Source organism: Triticum dicoccoides, chromosome 1A, assembly GCF_002162155.2.
Source record: "Triticum dicoccoides isolate Atlit2015 ecotype Zavitan chromosome 1A, WEW_v2.0, whole genome shotgun sequence".
NCBI lineage: Eukaryota > Viridiplantae > Streptophyta > Magnoliopsida > Poales > Poaceae > Triticum > Triticum dicoccoides.
This window is the reverse complement of record NC_041380.1, coordinates 551,711,817-551,717,366: the sequence shown is the minus strand read 5'-3', so window position 1 is coordinate 551,717,366 and position 5,550 is coordinate 551,711,817.

The window sequence follows — 5,550 nt, the reverse complement described above, 5'->3', positions numbered from 1 at the left end:
CCTCTTTTCTTTCTTGACGTAGGGTCCAAGTCTCCCGGATCATAATCTTCCTAAAAATCATGTTCCCGAAGGTTTCATTCCGTTTGGACTCCGTTTGATATTCCTTTTCTTCAAAACCCTAAAACAGGCAAAAACAGCAATTCCGGGCTGGGCCTCCGCTTAATAGGTTAGTCCCAAAAATAATATAAAAGTGGATAATAAAGCCTGTCCAAAACAGTAGATAATATATCATGGAGCAATAAAAAATTATAGATACGTTGGAGACGTATCAAACATCCCCAAGCTTAATTCCTGCTCGTCCTCGAGTAGGTAAATGATAAAAACATAATTTTTGATGCGGAGTGCTACTTGGCGTAAGTTTAATGTAATTCTTCTTAATTGTGGTATGAATATTCAGATCGAAAGATTCAAGACAAAAGTTCATATTGACATGAAAATAATAATACTTCAAGCATACTAACTAAGCAATTATGTCTTCTCAAAATAACATGGCTAAAGAAAGTTATCCCTACAAAATCATATAGTCTGGCTATGCTCTATCTTCACCACACAAAATATTTAAATCATGCACAACCCCGATGACAAGCCAAGCAATTGTTTCATACTTTTGACATTCTCAAAACTTTTTCAATCTTCACGCGATACATGAGCGTGAGCCATGGATATAACACTATAGGTGGAATAGAGTGGTGGTTGTGGAGAAGAAAAAAAGGGAGAAGATAGTCTCACATCAACTAGGCGTATCAACGGGCTATGGAGATGCCCATCAATAGATATCAATGTAAGTGAGTAGGGATTGCCATGCAACGGATGCACTAGAGCTATAAGTATATGAAAGCTCAAAAAGAAACTAAGTGGGTGTGCATCCAACTTGCTTGCTTATGAAGACCTAGGGCATTTTGAGGAAGCCCATCATTGGAATATACAAGCCATGTTCTATAATGAAAGATTCCCACTAGTATATGAAAGTGATAACATGAGAGACTCTCTACTATGAAGATCATGGTGCTACTTTGAAGCACAAGTGTGGTAAAAGGATAATAACATTGTCCCTTCTCTCTTTTTCTCTCATTTTTTTATTTGGGCCTTTTCTCTTTTTTTATGGCCTCCTTTTTATTGGGCTTCTTTGGCCTCTCTTTATTTTTAGTCCGGAGTCTCATCCCGACTTGTGGGGGAATCATAGTCTCCATCATCCTTTCCTCACTGGGACAATGCTCTAATAATGATGATGATCACACTTTTATTTTTCTTACAACTCAACAATTACAGCTTGATAATGGAACGGTGGAAAGTTGCATGGCAATATATCTCGGAATGGCTATAGAAATGCCATAATAGGTAGGTATGGTGGCTGTTTTGAGGAAGGTATATGTTGGGTGTATGATACCGGTGAAAGGTGTGCGGTATTAGAGAGGCTAGCAAAGGTGGAAGGGTGAGAGTGCGTATAATCCATGGACTCAACATTAGTCATAAAGAACTCATATACTTATTGCAAAAATCTACAAGTTATCAAAGCAAAGTATTACACACATGCTCCTAGGGGGATAGATTGGTAGGAAAAGACCATCGCTCGTCCCCGACCGCCACTCATAAGGAAGATAACCAATAAATAAATCATGCTCCGACTTCATCACATAACGGTTCACCATACGTGCATGCTACGGGAATCACAAGCTTCAAAACAAGTATTTCTCAAATTCACAACTACTCAACTAGCATGACTTTAATATCACCATCTCCATATCTCAAAACAATTATCAAGTATCAAACTTATCATAGTATTCAACACACTCATAAGAAAGTTTAATTATTAATCTTGTATACCAAGCATATTAGGATTTTAAGCAAATTACCATGCTATTTAAGACTCTCAAAATAATCTAAGTGAATCATGAGAGATCAATAGTTTCTATAAAACAAATCCACCACCGTGCTCTAAATGATATAAGTGAAGTACTAGAGAAAAATTATATAACTCAAAAGATATAAGCGAAGCACATAGAGTATTCTAACAAATTCCAATCATGTATGGCTCTCTCAAAAGGTGTGTACAACAAGGAAGATTGTCGTAAACTAACAAGCAAAGACTCAAATAATACAAGACGCTCCAAGCAAAGCACATATCATGTGGCGAACAAAAATATAGCTCCAAGTAAAGTTACCGATAGAAGTAGACGAAAGAGGGGATACCTTCCGGGGCATCCCCAAGCTTTGGCTTTTAGGTGTACTTAGATTATCTTGGGGGTGCCATGGGCATCCCCAAGATTAGGCTCTTGCCACTCCTTGTTCCATAATCCATCAAATCTTTACCCAAAACTTGAAAACTTCACAACAGAAAACTTAAAGTAGAAAATCTCGTGAGCTACGTTAGCGAAAGAAAATAAAAGAACACTTCAAGGTACTGTAATGAACTCATTCTTTATTTATATTGGTGTTATACCTACTGTATTCCAACTTCTCTATGGTTTATAAACTATTTTACTAGCCATAGATTCATCAAAATAAGCAAACAACACACAGAAAACAGAATCTGTCAAAAACAGAACAGTCTGTAGTAATCTGTAGGTAGCGCAAGATCTGGAACCCGAAAAGTTCTAAAATAAATTTCTGGACGTGAGTAATTTGTATATTAATCATCTGCAAAAAGAATTAACTAAATATCAATTTCGAAATAAAAATTACAGCAGTTCTCGTGAGCGCTAAAGTTTCTGTTTTTTACAGCAAGTTCAACAAGACTTTCCCCAAGTCTTCCCAACGGTTCTACTTGGCACAAATACTAATTAAACAGAAAAAACACAACCAAACAGAGGCTAGATAAACTATTAATTACTAAACAGGAGCAAAATCAAGGAATAAAAAATAAAATTGGGTTGCCTCCCAACAAGCGCTATCGTTTAACGCCCCTAGCTAGGCATAACAAGCAAGAATAGATCTAGGTATTGCCATCTTTGGTGGGCAGTTCTTCAATGAGGCATCTACCATCTTTAGGAATTTCTTTCTTTTTATTAATTATCAAACTTTTAGGCACAAGATCGAAAAATTCATTTGTAACAAATGGTTCCTTAATGATAGCAAAAAGATTGGGATGAATACTTATAGATTTGAGATCCACATTTTCCTTACTAGAGGATTCACCCTTATTTTTAGGAACATACATAAGCTTGGCAATTTTAGCGGGAGGACTTGGAGTATTCTTTACGGAAGAAAAAGCGGTTCCCAAGTTGCTAAAAATACCCTCAAGTTTATCGATCCTAGTGGAATCGTGATTTATTTTCTCATTAACTATGGGTTCCTTTTCTTTAATATTTTTCAAAGTAACCCCTACTTTAGATCCATATTGAGAGATTCGGCTGTGGATCTTTTTATCCAAATTTTCAATTAATTCTACGGTACCAACCTTATTTTCAATAATTTCAAGCCTTTGCATTACATGCTCCAAAGTTAATATAGTTCCATTAACCAAGAGAGGGGATGAGCCAAATAAATCTAACATAGTATTATAAGAATCAAAAGTATGGCTACCCAAAAAGTTCCCTCCGGTAATAGTATCAAGAACATAACGGTGCCAAGGAGTAATGCCTACATAAAAATTGCGAAAGATAACGGAAGTAGATTGCTTCCTAGTAGATCTATTTTGAGCATTGCAAATTCTATACCAAGCATCTTTTAGATTTTCACCCTCCCTTTGCTTAAAATTTAGAATTTCATTCTCGGGAGATAACAGATAAGATAAGGGACTAGCCATAACGACAAGCAAACGAACTAACACACAAGCAAACAAAAAGCAAACGGGCAAAAAGAGGCAAATAGAGAAAGAGAGGGAGGATAGAGAGATGGCGAATAAAACGGCAAGGATGAAGTGGGGGAGAGGGAAACGAGAGGCAAATGGCAAATAATGTAATGTGGGAGATAAGGGTATGTGATGGGTACTTGGTATGTTGACTTTTGCGTAGACCTCCCCGGCAACGGCGCTAGAAATCCTTCTTGCTACCTCTTGAGCACTGCGTTGGTTTTCTCCAAAGAGGAAGGGATGATGCCGCAAAGTAGCGTAAGTATTTCCCTCAGTTTTTGAGAACCAAGGTATCAATCCAGTAGGAGGCTACGCGCGAGTCCCTCGTACCTGCACAAAACAAATAAATCCTCACAACCAACGCAAATAGGGGTTGTCAATCCCTATAAGGCCACTTACGGGAGTGATATCTGATAGATATGATAAGATAATATTTTTGGTATTTTTATGATAATGATGCAAAGTAAAATAAAGGCAAAGTAAGTAGCAAAGGGAATAACTAAGTAGTAGGAGATTAATATGATGAATATAGACCCGGGGCCATAGGTTTCACTAGTGCACTACTAGGGAAAAGGCTAGCAGCAGCGCGGGTTTTAGGCCTATCAGCAGCGCGGGTACCCGCGCTACCAATAAGACGCTACAACTAACTCTTAGTAGTAGCGCTGCCTGTACCCGCGCTACCACTATTGACTATAGCAACAACGCTTTTCAGGAACGCGCTGCTATTACTTAGCTGTAGCGATTTCCCGGTCTAGCACTACTGTTATAGCTTTCACCATTTCCCCATTCCAGCTTTGATAAACTGCAATTTCCAAATACTAGGTACTACTAGATATCAATTTCATAAAGCATTATAGGTACTAGGTAGTACTCCCTCGGTTCGAAATTACTCGTCGTGGTTTTAGTTCAAATTTGAACTCAAACCACAACGAGTAATTTGGAACCGAGGGAGTACTAGATAACAATTTCATATATACTCAACATGCATCCTCAAGCAGTACAAGGTGACATCGACGACAATCATCATATTTAGTTCTAGATGATATCGACGACGATCATCATATGTAGTTCTACATGATATCGACGACGATCATCATATGTAGTTCTAGATGATATAGCCACATACACATATGTAGTTCTAGATGATATCAACGACGATCATCATCCTCAAGCCTGGGCGGTGGGTGTTCCTGATAGTAATTAGGATGGCCTGTCCATCACGAAGATTCTTGCCAACGAGGAATCTCTTCCACCCAACCGAGTTCAAGTGTGTGCGACCATCTGTTCCCATGCGGTAAGTACATGTGGTGACGGAGCCCCTTGCGGTAAGGCGTAGTCCAACTGAGCCTTCTTCATCAGGCTCGATACCACAACTCACAGATAGGTTCTTTGGCAATCTCTGAATAAGAAAAACATATCAATTAATAAATAGCCTAAGCATGTGATCAGACTCTACACTAAAGTATATCATCGACTAGATTTGTAAGTATAACAATACAGCATGTATATATCATCAAATTACTACATGCAGTACGTATAACATACCATTTCATGCCGATCGACCATGGTACTTGTCAGGCGGGTCACGAATGGCACCCCGACAAAGTCATCACGTGGCGGAATTATGTCCCATAGGTTGCACACCTCCTCCTCGCTCATCCTCATTCTTTAAGCTATGATGGCTTCATGAAGTGGGTTCTCATCATCTTCATTGAGTGGGTCCTCATTATCTTCATCATCTTCGTCATGTTCATCATCTT